The 18,774-nt window shown below is 33.3% G+C and overlaps 1 pseudogene; it reads left to right on the top strand.

Moving 5' to 3' along the window:
- Nucleotides 1-9,878: 9,878 nt before the first annotated feature.
- On the top strand, nucleotides 9,879-11,291 carry LOC118348937 (annotated as a pseudogene).
- The last annotated feature ends 7,483 nt before the right edge of the window (nucleotides 11,292-18,774 follow it).

The raw sequence follows: 18,774 nt of genomic DNA, 5'->3' as shown, positions 1-18,774 counted from the left end.
CGAAGTCTCAAATGCTTCCTTGTTAGTTATGGTGAGGTTACATTTAATGGAATCTAAATGTTGTAAAACAAGACATACCATATATCTCTAGCAAAACTAGGCAGCATAACATGGAAGCTAAAGTCGATTATGTTTTAAAACTAATGCAAACAACCTAGTGAGTAACAACTTGGAGCAGAGGATGATTCAAACTAATGTAAACCATCCAGTGAGTAACACCTCATTTACTGCCAAACTAAAAAGCAAATTTCTCATTGTATGTGTTAATTTTTTCATCCATAGTGATGTTATGTTGTCCAATTTTGCTAGACATTGCTGTGATTTAGAAATTTCTGGAGGGTTATCCCTTTACCTTTATGATTAGCCATGGAAGGTGTTTTGTTCTCAAGGCATTTTAATTGCAACTTTTGATAAATAAGGGTTTTTGCGTATGGTTTTTGATCCAAAAGTTACAAAACTGTATGGTTTTTACGTTTCCTGCATGGATAAATAAGGGTTGGTTTCTTAACTAAAATCTTACACCTAAAAGTCATTAATCTAATGTTTATATCAGAAAGAAGTTAAGGAATGATTAGGAACTGGATATAGAGCTAATGATGTCAAATCTAGAAGGATTGAATTGCATGGGATCCTTGAATAGATCTGGGTCAGAGTGTATACAAGTTGCATCAATGTTCACATGCCATCCTTTCTTTTTCTCAAAACCTGCAATAATTCATGCATATTCGATAAGAAGGTGTTTTCATTGAGGCGAAAATTATGACTTTGAAGCTTTTTAAGCATTTGCTAATTATCTAACTCGTACTTACTAACTACCATTTTTATTTTTATGGGTTGGATAGATCACTCCCAATCCAACGCTATAGTTGAATTTTAATTTTTTATGGATGTAGACGTCAAAACACCAACCATTCACTGCATTCAATAAATGGGGCCTAAATGAAACGATGTGTTTCATGGCATGCGCAAGGAGTCCCGTTCGCGGACTGCAAGAAGTACTCAAAAAATAATAATCTGAATGCGGATCGGATATCCAACAACTGTGTACAGTAACCTATCGGATGTTGACTATCATAGTATTGCTTGACCTATTAAAAGGTACAGACCCAAAATCAAACCACCGATCCGATGGCTTTTTTTGCACTTCCTAATTAAACTAATCGGACTCCGAAAGGGTTTTCCAAACCAACACGTATTCGAAACATTATACTTTTATTTGTTATGAAATAAAATACTATGAAACCCAAAAAAATAAGACACGCCGTTTCGTTTAGCATAGAAACATGCATATGTCGTCCATTAACTCCAATTCTGCAACATTAAAACAATATTTTGCATCTTAAAGTATTATCAAATCATTTCATAATATTAAATTAACAATTTGTTTTGATTATTACTAAATCGTGTGATTTAATTTCTGAAAATATTATTAAAAAAAAAATTAAATCGACAATTTTAATTTTCATAATAATGAAAATATTTATCTCACCCATTTTAAGGTAATTTTCTTATCAATAAGGACTTATATTTTGTATTCAATCAAAATTAAAAATAATAAGGATATAACCACAAAGTTCTACTCCTCATCTCCATTATATTAATTTCTACTTTATTTTAATTGCTTTCAATTTCCTTGTCAAATTAAATCCAGATACAATATCCTAGATTATATATATCGGAAATCTTCAACAAAACTGAATATATTTACAATCAGATGGCATAGTGCATTGGCTGCAGAGTGGGAAGAGGAAAATGCTTATTTATAAACCAAAAAATAAAAAAAAGAAAAGAGGAAAATAAGAGGTTGTGACTTGTAAGCGTGTCATAGACGGGGGAGGGAGAGACAATTATCCGATTTGATTGCTGGCATCTAACAAAGTGGACTTTCAAGTTCCTTTTTGCCCTTTTCATTTTTTTTTTTTTTTTTGTCGGTATTGAATGACCCGATGCAATATCCGACGAGATTTTTGTTAGGATATCGGATCTGGGAAGTTCGAAGATCGGACTTTCGACCCGTCAGCACCTTTTTGCTCTGTTTCTATGGATGAAACGATCCGATTCCTCGATCTTCTAGCATGTCTGCTTCCTTGCAAGTCATATCTACGTCTTTGTTTCCTAGCTCGTTTCATTATAAATAACGATGACAAGGATGTTGATCTTTGCATGAGTTTGTCATATTCCTAACAAAGCAAACCCAGATATCAACATGATGAACATTGCCTGCCGTTCCAAAGACGTCTTTTCTGCTTATTTAACATCGATGTCCGAACTCTTGTCTAAACCGTTAGATCCACCAGCAGCAACACACAACCTAGAGTGGCAGGACATAATCATGTCGTTTTGCTTCACATCAGCCATTGCAATGGCACTCCAATCCCAGCAAACTCACTCGAAATTTCCTCCATCTTTTTATCTGCTTTGTTTCGCTATGTTACTCATTTTCTCTGCCCTCTTTGTTGCCAAATTTATTAGCTCAAAGTTTCCCACCGCAGCCCGAGCACTTGAGTTACTTGCAGTCTTCGTCGCCGCCACAGCATTCTTCCTTGCCATAGCCATTCCCCTACCGCTGCCCCTCAAGTTCGCCACTTGGGCTATCGGTGCAGTCTCATTGCTCACTATTATCATCTGCAATATCTTGTAAGTGTGTGTGTATATACATGTATTATGTCTTCTTGTTGTACGAATATCAAATGAAATGCTTGTATGATTATTTGAGAGAGAGAGAGAGAGAGAGAGAGCAGTTATGATAGTTGAAATTTGTTGTAGTCATAGTGTGTTTTAGGTAATTATGTGAGCCAGAGAAAAAAAAAACAGAGACCATTTTATGGGGAACTGCTCATAAGAGAAAGTAAAAAGGCTTCCGATTAGTTCCGGATCAGAAAGAATTCCCTAAAAAAAATGAAAGAAAACAGTTGTTTTCCTTGGCCGGCCTTCGGTTTCAAGCATCACGAAGCTTCTCGGTATTGGAATTTCGTTGACTAATTTCCAACAATTTTGAAGCTAATTTTCACATGAAGGTTGAGTTGAGTTTAATTGAGTTAATTCTTTATAAATAGTAATGAGTTAAGATAGTAGAGTAAATTTTGTAGGGTCTATTTAAGATTAGTTTAAATTATATATTTATGAAAAGTTGAAAAAAGTTGAAATCTCATGTGTAAAAATATATTGAATTGAAAAAAGATATAGATTCTGTGTAATTAAAGAGATTTTGAATTGAGGTGAATTTAATATAATTTGAGAGTTCGGTGTTCAAATAATAGATTTAACTTAAAATTAGAATGAACTGAGTTAAACTCAGATGAGTTTAACAATCAAACAGAGCCTTAAATTATGATTGGTTGTTGAAATTAGTACAGTCTATCTCAAACAAAACTTGCTACTTTATTAACTTTTCACAAAAAATTAAACTCATCTCAAGTTACTTCATACATTTAAATATTTATCTCAACTTATTTATATTCAAACACATCTCAATATAATTTATAAAATATTATTATTTACAAATCAATTAAATAATTTAAGATCACCTCATCATTCAAATGCAGCTTAAGTCTTTGAGATGATAGGTGATAAATTGGTATTAATTTGGGGTGGCTCTACAGCCACCGCTCCCAATCCCTTTGGGAGCCATTGATAGTGTAAAATGCTGTGTTTTTTAATTTTACTTTTTTATACATATATTTTTTTTAACACTATAAAATATTTTTAAAAAAAATAAAAAAAAATATAATATCATTAAAAAATACTTACTTAATCACTAAGTAAAAAAAATATTAAAAAAATTAAAAAAAAAATATAGCGATACCGGGAGCGGTGAGAGTAGCTTTACTCATTAATTTGGGATAACTTGTCGTAAATTCAGCGAAACTATGTTTGTGGAAACAAAATTTGCTTCAGATGATCAAAATCTAATCTCTTTAAGAGTAAAACTATTAACCCCATTTGGATACAAGAAGAGTTTTATCTCATCTCATCTCATCATTATAATTTTTTCAAATTTCTACACAAAATATAATAAACAATTCATCTTTTCTTAAATCCTAAAACAATAATAATATTTTATTCAACTTCAAATTTCATCTAAAACCATCTCATCTCACTATTCAAATCACATCTTAGTCTAAACACCAAAATAACAAACAATATTAAGACTATGTTTAGTTGTTGAATTAAACACAAATAATCTTAAATCAATCATTGATGAGACCTACTACTTTTTCAATTTCTCAAAAAAAAAATTAAATTCATCACAACCTACTTCATGCATTTCAATCTAAAAAGTTAAACTATCTCAACCTTAACAAGTTAAATTTATTTCATTGAGACCTACAAAATACTATCATTTACAATTCAACTTAACTCATTTTAATATTCAAACGCAACCTAAGCCTCAATGGAGCCAATATTTGTTTTTAAATCTTACTTGAGCTCATGTTGAATGAAATCTCATATTTGGCTCATTTTCTATCTTTAGCTAAATTTTAAGAGCTCACTTAAAATGTTTATAAATATCTATAAATAATAATAAAATAGTTTACAAATAATAATAATAAAATAACAATAATAATAATAATAATAACATTAACAATAACAATAACGTAATCTAAAAATATCTGACACTAGTTATTTTCCAATCGTAATCTAATTTTCTCTTCCTCAATTGTGCTTTTGAAAAACACATCATGACCCGGCAACATTCTATGCTTAGTCATCTGTTTTTTTGCCTTTTTCAATAATAATAATAAAAATAAATGACATACCTTGACTCTGTTTTTTTATATATTTGGGGATGGGGTTTTAAATTTAAGATCTCTATTTTAGAGGATGAGAGTTTATGTCAATCAGATCACAGATTTTTGGAGACAAACCTTGACTTTTGATTTTTGATCCTTTCCACACAAGTTGTTGACACATTTTCATTAACAGTAGAATGACTCTTTTTTTTTTTTACTGTCATTTTCGTATTTGGATTGAGATTAAAAAAGACTTATTGGTCCTTTTACTTTTGACGTCCTGGCTAGGGGTGTAGAACCGGGTCGGATTTTTTTCTGGTTTGGTCTGGAACCTGAAAATTTGGGTGAATCTGAGAGAAAACACCCAGACAAGTAAAAAAGTTTGTCTCCAAATCCAGTTTTTAACCCGGTTTTCCATAACCCCTTTTTTTGTTTTTTTTCCCCTAAAAAATATTGTTTTTATTGCAAATTTGTTAATACAAGCTATTTGATCAGTAATTGTAGAGAAAATATTCAACAATGTTATTTATTTTGCATTGTTATATATTAGTTTAAATAGTTGTGATGTATCTTTTATTTTGTTCTTTGTAAATTTATGTTTTGCATTGTGTTGTAACAACAATATTATATATTTTGAATTTTTATTTATTTTGTTCTTTAATTTATTTATTTTATAAAAATATTTTAAAAAGTGTTTAATTTTTTTTTTTTAATCTGGGTAATTTAAGCATAATATCAAAATTTTTTATTAAAGGAAGAGAAGATTGGGGCTACAGATGAGTGTGGAGGGAAGAAATGGTGCCTAAGTTGTTTGATAAAATTACATTGAAGTGTATTTTGGAGCCCTTTGATAGAGGAAGAAGAAGCTTTACCATAGAATCTTCTGAGGTTGCGGAAGATACCGTTATGGATGGAACTCAGGGCTATAATGGTGGTGGTGGATCTTCTCGTGTTGTCGTGTTGTCTTCCTCTTCTTCATTGGAATAAGAGGTCGTTGATGTCCCCAGCACTGACGGAATAGCTCGTTTGGTTACTAAAGATTTGGGGAAAATGAAGGTTTATGAAGAAGGCACTAAAGATGATGTAGTCGTTGGTGTCTAGGACCAAGGGGTTGTGGGAATTGCGGGGCATTCTCCACAATCGCTGATGTGGAAGGGATGATCAGGGTTTGTGAGAAACAGAACCTTGTTTATGTGCTGAATAAGGATAAAGCAGCAAGGCTGGCCATTTTCTCGCCACTAGAGGCACATAGATCGCATACAATTGTGTACTCCATTCGTGGGGTTGACTACAGTTTCAATAACCCAATATTTGTCTCCATAGAGTTCGATTACTCTAAGGTGAACCAGGATTCTACTAGGCAAGTAGCAAGTGAGGCCCAGAAGCATTTAAATTTTAATGAGTTTGACTTAGGGCTTAACCATGTGTCTAGGAAGTGGTCGAAGTCAGTTGATAATGGTGCAAATTTGCTTGTTACTCTTCCTGGAGTTTGTGATGGCCCTGGTGTGTTAGTTTGTGCTGAAAATTTTGTGATATATAAGAATCAGGGATACACGGATGTTAGGGCTATGATTCCAAGACGTGCAAATCTGCCCATTGAGCAAGGGGTTCTTATAGTTTCTGCAGCAAGGCAAAAGCAAAAAGCGATGTTTTTTTTTGTCTGTTACAAACAAAGTATGGAGATATTTTTAAGGTTACTTTGGACCATGACAATGACCATGTTACATAAATGAAGATTACGTACTTTGATACAATTTCGTTTATTGTTTCCGTGGGTGTGTTGAAGTCAAGACACTTGTTTGGTGCTTTTGAATGAATTTGGGAATCATGCTTTATATCAGTTCCAGGGGATAGGTGATGATGCTGATGTGGAGTCTTCGTTAGGTACATTGATGGAAACTGAAGAAGGTTTACAGCCTATGTTTTCTCAGCAAAGGCGACTTAAGAACATTTTTAGGATTAGCCAAGGTTATTGCACATTTGAAACCAAAGGGTGTTATGGCCTTCCTTCAATAGTGTCCGCTAAAATCTCTGATACCCTTAAGGTGCGAGGAGGAGATTGTGAGGAAGGTATTGGAAAATCTGAAAAATTGTCAAGGTTTCTTCTGGAATGAGGTTTTAGAATCCCTTGAAGAATTCCTACTATCAATATATATGTGGCTCACTTAAGCCTTTTCTCAAACACCTTCCAGCATATTCTTATTCTCATTACAGCAACCCAAAGATATATACTTAGAGCATTAGCAATGGCTAGTCCAAAATTTAGCTAAAATCTTAACTTTTAGCTATAATATCAACTTTTGACTAAGTAAGTCCACATTGGACTAGCTATTTTAAAATCAAAATAATAATATAATATTATATATTTTAATAATATTTTACAAAAGAAAAAAATATTTTAATATTTTACAAATACACTCTATATATTAATTAATAATTTAATTTTTACTTAAAATTATTGCTTCCCAATACTTAAAATTATAATTTAATTTAATAAGCCATATACAAGGCTTATTATTGTTATTATTATCATTCATTAGTCTCATTGATGAAAATTATCATTCGTTAGTCTCAACTAACAATGATGGCTACAAATTAAAGAATGAAAATATATGCTTTCTTTCTATCCCCACCCCTCCACAGTACATCTTTCCTTTTCTTCACCTTTATCAATACAACAACATGGTTACCCTCTCACTTATCAACCCTAACGAATAAAAGAGAAAATGCAAATCCCTATGATATAATAGATTACAAAATTTTTTTCCCCAACTCCTTTTGATCTTTCTAATTTCATACTTGCAGAGAATTTCGTGTTTTTATAGGTCTATACAAGCCGTATCCCATAAGGAAGTACTCTAATGGTATCAACATGGCATGAGGTTGATCCTCTGTTCCTCGTTTGAGTTCCACAATCACAATCACAGAATACCAATCACACACTCTTAAGAATACCAATCACACACTCTTAAGACTACTGCCTCACACACTCTTAAGACTACTGCCTAAGACTAATCACAATCACAGAAATTTGAATCACAAAATACCAATTACAGAAATTCGAATCACAGAATACTAGTCACAAAACATAGATTCAAGAAATTGAAAGCAATAACCTGCCAAGAATACAGATACTGCGGCCATGAAATACCCTTGTGAAATACCTGAGTTCTTCGAGGGAATATGGTATTGTTGATCTCGACAGTCTAGGGAAAAAATCATGGCTGGAGAGAAGTCTAAATACTCTGTGTTGTTGATGTCTTCGATGGGTTTTCTGCAAATGGAAAGGAACAAAAATTTGGAGGGAGGGAACGGAAAAGGCGTGGGTTGGTCTGCAAATGGGTTCTGAGAGCGGAAAGGAAAAAAATTTGGACTTGCATTGGCAGAGAGAGGGTGTGATTCGGCGATGGTGCAGAGAAAATCGAAAATGGGAGGGAGAACAAAAGGGTGCGATTTGGCGTGAGAGAAAAGGAAGAGAAAAAGAAAGAAATGGTGCGATTCGGTGAGGGTGCGATTCGGCGGGTTGAAGAAGACGAAGCCGAAGGATCAACGTGCTGGGAGCTTTCGGGAGAAGAAAGGAAAGACGAGGGAAATGGGGCTATTCGGGATGAAGAAATAGAAAAGAACGAGGTAAAGAGAGATGAAGGTAGATGAAATAATAAAATATTATATTCCATTGTGAATAGTAACTAGCCATGTTTAGAGAGGACTCCAGATTTACTGTAGCTCAAGTCTTAAGTTTTGGACCATTGGCTAGTCCAATGTGGAGGCTTTTTCTCACATCTAGCTAAAATTTGGACTTGCATTGGCATTTGGCTAGGCCATTGCCAATGCTCTCAATTCTTCCTCATTACATCACAGCGATTTCAGAATAAGGTTCTAACAAGTGGTATCTAGAGCCACTGATTCTCATGGCTGAATTGACTAATGTAGAACTACAAATTTGTTTTCAGAATTATCAGCATGCACTCTATAATGAAACTTTTAGAGAGTTTGGAGAAAGGGTTTTCACAGTGAAGTTTGAGGATGGTAAAAATTTAAAGATCTTGGTGGAACCCTCTAACACCATTTACTACGTGAAGTTGAACATTGAATACGCGTATGGAATAAATATATATACGTTGGAGCAAAACATTTGAGGCACATAGAAGTTCTTTTGGAAGATGATGTTATGTTAATGGAGATGAAGATAATTGAAGATGGGTATCTCTTTCTTGACATGAGGAGTGAAGAATTCGATTCAAAAAAATTAAACGAAGAGACGGAAGTAGCTACGAATTCAACAACAAAGTTAGCAGATTCAACGGAAGGGAAAGAAAAGGCAGTGGGTATAAAAGAGATCCCAATTTGTGAGGGTAAAATCTTAAGGGTCTTCAAAAGAATTGTTGGATTTATCTTCAATCTCTAAGGTCGCCTGCTCTGATCATAGTAGAGAAACCTCAAAAGGGTTCTTGATGGCAACAGATCTTACTCTTTGGGCTTCGTCATAATCACTATTTGTCTTTGACCTTACTCCATCCCCCACATCCTTAACTGAATCGCACCAGTATGGAACCTTTGACCCAGGGGTGTTTATTTTCATTATCTCGGCTCCTCTTCTCCATCGATAAATAAACACATATTACCCAAGCTCTTTCCTTTCCAGGCCCAAACTCTGTTACAGTGGAAGCCTCTAGACTGGATTCCCAACCACAACCTGACTGTGGGTGGTGCCTCAAAGACCTTGGCCATTGCAAAGCTTGAGGATGTCAAACCAAGGGTTGTAGCTGCAGAGCACATATATCAGGTCTACAAGGCTACGTACGGTGCAAAGGAGCTCGGTTGTACCATGCACCCCAAGCGAAAAACAAATCCAATGCTCTCTGACTTCAATCTCTCGAAATGGACGGAAATTGTGCCTTAGCTATTTGTGGAAAGGTCAGTTAAGGGATGTGTCGTTTTGGTGTTTGGGTGTAGAAGAGTGTTTGGGTGTTTACTTGTTGCGGAGTTCAGTTTTGCAACCATGGAAGAAAATCGGGTGAAAGAGCCATCTCACCAAAAAGAACCTCTGTTCTACTCGGAAAATAGAATAATGAAAAGATGTAAAAACAACAGTCTCTCAATATTTGTTTTGGTCTTTTCAGTGTTATTTTTTTGGGGGTCATCATGTACAATGAAGACAGGAAGTCTGCTGCTGATTTTCCATTCTCACAGTCCAAGCAACAAGAAATCCAAGAATCTCAGGAAGAGAATTTCAATGAAAAAGAAGAGCCTGTGGATTTGAAACCGATTCTAGTAAAGGAAGTCAAATTGCTGGTTGTTGAGGAGACTGATAAGGAGGAAGTCGATGAGCATAGTGAATCCCTTTACAAAAGCTATGGTGGGAATTACAGTGCAGGGGACTTTCGGATTGCCTACGGGATTGTCTATCATGGAGGTGGTGGCTTTCATGGCAGAGGTGGCACTCCTAAAACTAGTGCACATTTTAGCTTATGTCGAGATTTTGGAAGAGACAATTCCTTCAAAGTCGATGAAGAGGAAATGGAAGAAATATGTTATCGCTCAAAACAAAGTGGTAGCAAAGAGGCAGCAACAATACCAAGGAACCCATCATTTCTTTATTGTGAATTCTGATGATATAAGCTATTTTAAAGGCGTATTAGGCGAGAAAAATGTCATTCAAGATGAGGATTAGCTTCTTTCTGCAAACACGAACTGGATATAGAAGTACAACGGCTCCAGTAAGCTTCTACTACAACCGAGGAGCACTGAAGAGGTCTCTTAGGTTCTTAAATACTATAATTCTAGAAACTTGGTTGATGTTCCCCAAGGTGGAAATATTGTCCTTGTAGGCGGATCTGTTTTTGTTTTTGATGAAGTGATTATTAAAATGGGTTCAATGAATAACGTTGTATTCTTTGACGAGGTTAGTGGTATATTGGTATGTGAAGCAGGGTGCATTTTGGAAAACCCAATTTCTTTTCTAGACAACTAGGGATCTATTATGCCACTGGACTTAGGTGCAAAAGGAAGCTTCTAGATTGGTGGAAATGTTTCAATTAATGTTGGTGGTTTGCATCTTGTCCGTTACGAAGCTCTTCATGGAAATGTACTTGGTATTGAAGTTGTTTTAGCAAACCGTGGTGTGCTTGACATGATTTAAAGCATTTATTTATAGGAAGTGAAGGATCATTGGGAATTTTAACAAAGATTTACATTCTTACTCCTCCAAAACTATCTTCAACGAATCTCGCTTTTCTTACATCTAAAGACTATTTCAGTTGCCAAAAACTTATACTGGAAGCAAAGAGGAGACTTGGGGAGGTTTTATCTGTATTTGAATTTTTGGATAATCAGTCATTGGATCTGGTTCTGAATCATTTGGAAGGTAGAGCACCTCAATTATTTGATGAAATGCTTGAGCAAGTTGAAGAAATAGCATTGAAGCTTGATTGGGATGGGATTGTTGTTATTGGTGGTGATGACTCCAAAACAAATACTCACTTCCTTGCTGAAAATTTTGTGGGTAAGAATCTAAACTCAGCTCCTTCTAGTATCAATTCATTGGCTTTTAGATAGAGGAAAAAGAACTAGATTATTGGATGGATGGCCCTGTGCTACTGCCTTTTGAGTCAACTTGTAATTTGAATGATGAAGATATAGACGGAGATTGGCAAAGAATGTTTTGTTGGCTATGCTGCTCTTGCCTCTGTGGCTATACTCGCGCCTTTTGCTCTCAACCTTGAGGACAATGTTCTTTAAAGGAGCGGATAATGTAATGTACCCAATTAAGTTGGGCCGCGCTTGATGGGCCTCTAGCTATGTTGTTCCCCTTTTGTTTTATTTGTATTGCTAAATTGTTGGCACATGGCCTTAGTTAGTGTTATTTGTAGAAAATTGGTCATAGCCTTATTTTGGTGATTGACAACTATGGGAGGGGGTGTCTCCCAGTATATAGACGGGAGGTGGTAGTTTGTAGGATTATTCTGAAGTTTTCTATTGAACCTTGTGGTTTTCATCAGGAGGCACGGTACCTAGAATACCCATTATCATCTTCAAGCACAGTGATGAATATATGATTCTATCATCTATTTCCTTTTCATCCATTTCCATTTTATTGTTCCATTTTTGCTAGAGTTACACAGCAAGTTCATAACAAGCAACTACAACTAGTAACAAGGTTTGTACATTCCTCAAAAATCACAACAATATCATTTGGAGAAATGGTGGAAACAATGTTGAGTATAAAAAATTGAACAAGTACCTTAAATGCATCAGTAAACAAGAACCTCACTTTTTCACAAGTAAGTAGCTCCTTGAGGGCATTTTTGCAACATGGCTCTGTTGCTAGACTGTTACAAAGGTAGACAGCAGCAAATGTAACATATGAAGATCGCATGTAAGCTAATGTCAATGCCAAGAAATCATCTTCTACAAGAGTATCTCTGTAGATGTATTGAAGCAAAGCCATAACAACCTTTGGTACCAAATGTGCAATTACTATTTCAGGATTATCTCCATCATCCCGTGCAGCCACAACTTCAGTTTCTTTCTCTAACCTCAACCTCTTCTCATCACAGCTTATGATAGCCACTAGTGCGGACATATCAGAAACTTCAATCTCCCTTATGAGATGAAAAATGTCCATGGGGTCAGGCATTGGAAGCTCTCGGCACCCTATTGTAGTGAGAAAGATTATCAAATAAGTTTTTATAATGTTGATATTTTTGTTTTGGCATGTATCCCAAACCTACCTTGTCAAAAACACATATTTGACTACCAAAAAGTTTTTCAAAATTTCTTTTCCCATTTGTGAATTTTTCAACAATCTTTTCTAGATCAGTTATTATCTTTTTCAACTCATGACTTTCATCTTTCGAAATGATGTTTTCTTTTTTAAAAATATCAATTTCATTTGTTAAAGAAGAATTTTTCTTTTTCAAAGTAGTATATTTGATACCTAATTTCTCAAGTACCTTATATACCTCTTCTAAGACTTCTTGTAGTTCCTCATATGAAGGATTTTCAATATTATCAAGATTTGTTACCTCAATGTCGTCTTTAACCATAAGACAAAGATTTGTAGATTCTCCATTGCTTGTTTGGTTGTTTGAACTCCTTGAATCATCATTCCATATATCTTTCATTACTTTCGCTTTCACTTTGTCATCATTTTTTTCATCTTCATCACTTTCGCTTTAATGAGGAACAACTTTAAGTTCCAAGCTCTTCTTTGGCTTTCCTTCTTCTTCTCCTATTTTCAATGTGTACTCATAGGTGGTAAGTAACCCGATGAGTTCATTTACTTTGAGTTTTTTTAGGTCTTTAGCTTCAAGAATCACCGTCACTTTTGATTTTCAGCATTTTGGCAGAAAGTTGAGAATTTTTCTTACTATCTCCACGTTGGAATAGATTTTGCCGAGAGCTGTCAAACTGTTTATGTTGATAGTGAAACGAGCGTTCATACTAGAAATAGATTTATCATTATTCATTTTAAACATTTCATATTCATGAATAAGAATGTACATTTTTTATTCCTTGACTTGCGAAGTTCCTTTGTAAGTAAGTTCCAAATTATCTCAAATTTCCTTTTTTGTCTTGGAAATCTTTATTCTATTGAACTCATTCCCGTCAAGAGCATTATATAGAAGATTTGTAGCCATTGAGTTCAATGTTGTAATTCTATCGTCTTCACGATCGAACTCTTTTTCTTCTTTTTTGACATTTACTCCATCAACAACTTTTGTTGGAATATAATGTCCATTTATAATGAATCTCCAAATTTCTTGACCTTGAGATTGAAGGAAAATTCTCATTCTAGCTTTTCAGAATGTGTAATTGTCTCCGCAAATTAGTAGAGGCCGACTGCTAGATTGACTTTCACCAAATGTAGCTGCAATGTTAGTCATAAGATCTTAACTCAAAAGATAATTAATCTTATAAAAAGAGGCATTGATTTGATACTACTTGTTGCCTAGATGATTAAGACAAGAGGGGGTGAATTGGGTTGTATTTAAAAATCTGCAATTAAAAATTAAATACACAATATAAAATATGAACAAAATACAAAGTAACATTAAATATAAAGAGTAAGGGTAAGAGGAAGCAAATTCAGTATTTTAATGAAGTTCAACCCCACTACCTACGTCCTCACCTCAAGTTACTCCTTGAGGATTCCAAATTTACTATCCAATCTTCTTCAGGTGAAGATAGAAACCTATTACACCTTTGAGCAGTACCGCTACAAAGAATCTGTGTATAATACTCTCTACACATGCAATCATGTTACATGTGGTGATTAGACATCTATTTCTCGTGTAAAACACATTCTACACACACAAGGGTTATACATACCATTTTACTGATACAATAGCTGATAATGGGTAGGTTATCAGAAAACATTCATCAATGAGTAGAATAAGAACAACACAACACAAACTATATCTCTCTCAAAATGAACAAGGGTTAAGACTCAATGCTTAGAGAAGAGAAATTGAAAACTTTGAATGAATATTGTAAAACTTGCAATGATGTGTTCTTGTGTTATGAATTTAAAGATCTCAATTGAGCTATTTATAGGTATATGAGACTTCATTTTCAAATTTAAAAATTTTCACATGTAAAAAAGAAGTATCACTCACTTTTCAAAATTTTCAAATAAAATTTCTCCTTTTTAGAATTATTAAAAACAACATCATTCACTTTTCAAAAATTTCAAACCTAATTTTTTACTTTTCGCATATGACAAAATGAGCATGATTTACTTTTCAAAATTTTCAAACAAAATCATCTTCCTTTTCCATATGTCAAAAATAGTATTAATCACTTTTTTTATTTTTCAAACTTATTTTTTTACTCACTATTTACTTTTCAAATTTTACCAACAAAATTATCTACCTTTTGCATATGTCAAAAAGAGTATCAATCACTTTTCAAGATTTTCAAATCTAATATTTTAATTTTTGCATATAACAAAAGGAGCACTATTTACTTTTCAAAATTTTCAAACAAAATCATCTACTTTTTGTATGTGTCAAAAGAGTATCAATCACTTTTTAAAATTTTCAAATCTAATATTTTAATTTTCACATATGACAAAATGAAAACTATTTACTTTTCAAAATTTTCAAACAAAACCATCTACCTTTTGCATATGTCAAAAAGTGTATCAATCACTTTTGAAAAGTTTCAAACAAAACATGCACATGTGAAAGATGACAATCAATTATCTTACAAAAATTCAAGTTTCAAACTTTTAATATTCAAATATGTCATTCACATGTGAAAAACGCAATTTGATGGTAGATGAGAAAATATTAATTTTGACCTTTAATCCAATTTTGAATTTCATCAAGAGATGTACAAAATTACTCTAAAAATTTTATTTGTAAATTTGTTTCATTTCTTGCTCGTGCTTGATTCGTTGATGTGCTTGGTTCTATTATATAGACAACTTAAGTTTAAGATTCCTTCTATATTTAAATTCATTTGTCATCATCAAAATCTATATGTAAATATATAATTAGATGAAAGTTGAAATCTTGGGTTCAACAAAAGACAATATAATTTAATTACTGCAAAATAGACAAAAAGACAAAGATAAAAAAAAAAAAAAAAAAAAAAAAAAAAAAAAAAAAAAAAAAAAAAAAAAAAAAGGAAGACAATAATCATCTAAATTAAAATCTTGATAATTTTACTTACCAAACAAAAAATATTCTAGAATCTCATGGGAAAAATGGTAGCTCATCAAACACAAATCTCACATATAAATCATTAAGTTTGGAATGAGATAGAGAATTATCTTTCTTAGTTAGCCATGACAAATGGATAAAAAAAAAAATTACATCCAAAATTAGTTAAAAAATTACATCCTAAATGATGGATTTCTGAAGATGCATGGTGAATTTAAAAACATGCATAACATAAATTACATCTACCTATTGTCATTAGCTTGAGCAAATAATATCGAGATTATATAATTAATACTAAACATGTTAATGTTTGAAGGACTTAATTAAAATAGAAAGAAGAAGTGTCTTAGAATTCCAAGGAGTTATGTATGCCTCTAGAGGAAAAACTGCATGTGTGATGCTCATGATGTATCCGCTGGTAATATTGTTATGTTCATTGTTGGATTCTTCAAATATACACAGGAGCACTCTTGCATGAGCAGAGTGGTGGATGAAATCTCAATTGAACCATTGTAATTTTCGCCAGCTTCAACAAGTGATGGAAAAGGTACAAATGTTATTGACTATTTATTTACTACCAACTTTTAAATGGAATTTTATGAGAACTTACGTGACAACATGCGAAATGATTTAGGCATCTGAGTTGTTCATTGTACAACTCAGGGTAAGAGCTGATGAATCTTGTCAGTTGTTTCAGGTTATATTACTTGCTTGAACATGTCAATATTTCGCAAGGTGGGAGAAACTAGAAATGTGGGAGTTTGTTAAACAAAATAAGTTAAACATGGCCTCCATTCACCCTTCACCCAAAAAATTAGGAAAAGGAAAAAGCAAAAAACAAGAACAAAATACTTATGGGAGACAAAAACATCTACCTGATCTAGCCTTTGATCATAGTCTAGATCAGTGCAAAATTAAAAATAGGTGGTGGGTTATTATATTAATATTAGATATAAAGAAAAAAGTGGGGGGGGACCTCAATTTATATTAAGTGGAACATGAAGATATGAAGTAAAATATTGTCTGGTAAAAAAGACAAGCTGCTGTCCATTTCAAAGCTGGTTTCTTTATTCATGTAATGCAATTCTTGTATATAATGGATGATGATGCCCACCGCATACCTCCCTCCTCATCTTTGATTGATAAGCCTGCATGAACAATGTTATAAAGATATTCCTCTACTGCTCATTGAAAAGCTATCAAGCATTTTTAATGGAAGCCCCAAGATTTCAGTGCAATCATGTAACAACTTTGCAGATGATCATGCTCGCAAAGTGACTGGAATGCCATGATTACTTGGCTCATGTGCCTGTTAATTTCTTGGAGTTGGAAGTAAGAAATTAAATTGACTCTCAAAATGCATTAAGCATATATAAGAGGGATCATTTTAAAATTATAATAAGTCAATGAAACAAAGCTTCTATCGAGTCCATGTTTATGAGACTGCTAGAAGGCAGTATGTTGTGATATATATATATATATATATATATATATATATCGACTAATAAAAGAATCCATTAATAAAAGAAGCAAGATGCATGGTCATGAGGATGACACTAGGTGCTTGAGAAAAGAAGAAACTATATCAAGCGGTGAGTTTAACACTTTATAAGTCATGAGATCATGTGCATTAATGTAACAAGGTTTCTGCATGTTACCAAAAAAAATGTCTGGCCTAGGTAGGAGAAAGATCATGTTTCTAATACAAGTTACATAATGAAAAAGTAATGTTTCCAGCTTTAACTTGATCATGACACCTAATTATATATGAAACTGCATGGATGCATATGCATGTTCCTTAAACACATGGCAAATTGATGGACATGTGCACCTAATTATTAGCTGCTTTCAATGGTCATACGGTGAAGTTTGAACACACTTCCATGTTTATCGAACTTTTATCTCTCTCCTCTTTGAATTTGCTGTAATTTAATAATATTGAAAATTGTCACTTTGGAGATTTCCAACTTGAATTTTTCTTTTGCCCAGCGAATGTAGAAGGCAATGTATACTTGATAACCTTGTTCCGGACAGCTAGATCATTGCCGCTCAATCACCAAGTTATTGCAAATCATCGAGGTGCGAAGTTGCGGATGAACTCCACTCACCAATGTTTCATGGCAATTTTAACTGCACCCATTTGTATTGTGGATTAGAACATACTCTATGCTTGTAAGAGACATTAGTTGTTCCCATTTGTAGTACTTAATTACCTTCCATTAATGCACCATATGCCAGTGTATAATTACCTTAAAGGGGCTTATATATGATCTATTGGATGGATAGTTAAATTTATACATATGCTATTATGGTTACAAGTATTGGATTTATCATAATATTTGGTTGATCATACGATGTATAGTAGTACTATTTGGCAATATTGTAAGTGAGTTAGAGTAAGAAATTAGGTACCAAAAACACGGAGCATTTTGAATAGGGCTGTAATCGAGCCTAACTGAGTCGAGCTTTGGCTTGCCGAGCTCAGCTCGACTCAAAATACTCGAGCTCGAGCTTGAGCTCGAGATTTTTTTTTTTTTATTCTGTGTTCAAGCTTGACTCGATAAGCTTAACTCTCAACTCGAGCTCGTCCCAGAAACGAGTTCGAGTCGAGCCGAGCTCGAGTTCGAATTGTTTATTTTTTGAATAAGATTTAATAATTAATATATTAAATAAATAAAAAAATAAAAAATCTAATATTAAATTTATACAACTAACAAGTAGAACATTTATTGAATTATAAAATTTTTAAAAAATTATAAATAATTAATATCAACTAGTTGATATTTATCTAAAATAACAATATATTATATGCATATATATATATTATTAATATATACACTTAATATGATAGCATATATCTATTTCAAATATGGTTCTCACATACTAGTATATTAAATTATTAAATTTTATCGAATAATTATATATAAATTATAAAATATACCTACGAAGTATATTCACTATATAGACATAAATAATTAGATTATATATTATATATTTAATTATAAAAGTGGTATGCTTATATTATTTGCTAATACATATATATATATATATGTATATATACATAGATGTATATATATATTTATCAATATATGAATGAGTTTTAATCGAGTCGACTCGAGTATAAACGAGCGGACCTTAACGAGTCTTAGCCGAGTCGAGTCGAGTTTTGTCGGGTATGTGTCATTTACAAATCGAGCGGGTATCTGTTTTCACGAGCGAATTTTTTTTTTTTCACGATTCGAGTATAACCGAGCGAGTACCGAGCGGGCTATTGAACAAACTAGTTCATTTACAACCCTAATTTTGTATACTGTATTGGTTGTAGGAATAATTGGCTATTTGCGGAGATTTCTAGTTCGCCGGGAATAAAC

The sequence above is a fragment of the Juglans regia genome, chromosome 7 (assembly GCF_001411555.2).
Source record: "Juglans regia cultivar Chandler chromosome 7, Walnut 2.0, whole genome shotgun sequence".
NCBI classification, from domain to species: domain Eukaryota; kingdom Viridiplantae; phylum Streptophyta; class Magnoliopsida; order Fagales; family Juglandaceae; genus Juglans; species Juglans regia.
Note: the sequence above shows the minus strand (reverse complement) of the source record. Positions and strands in the feature narration are given on the sequence as shown.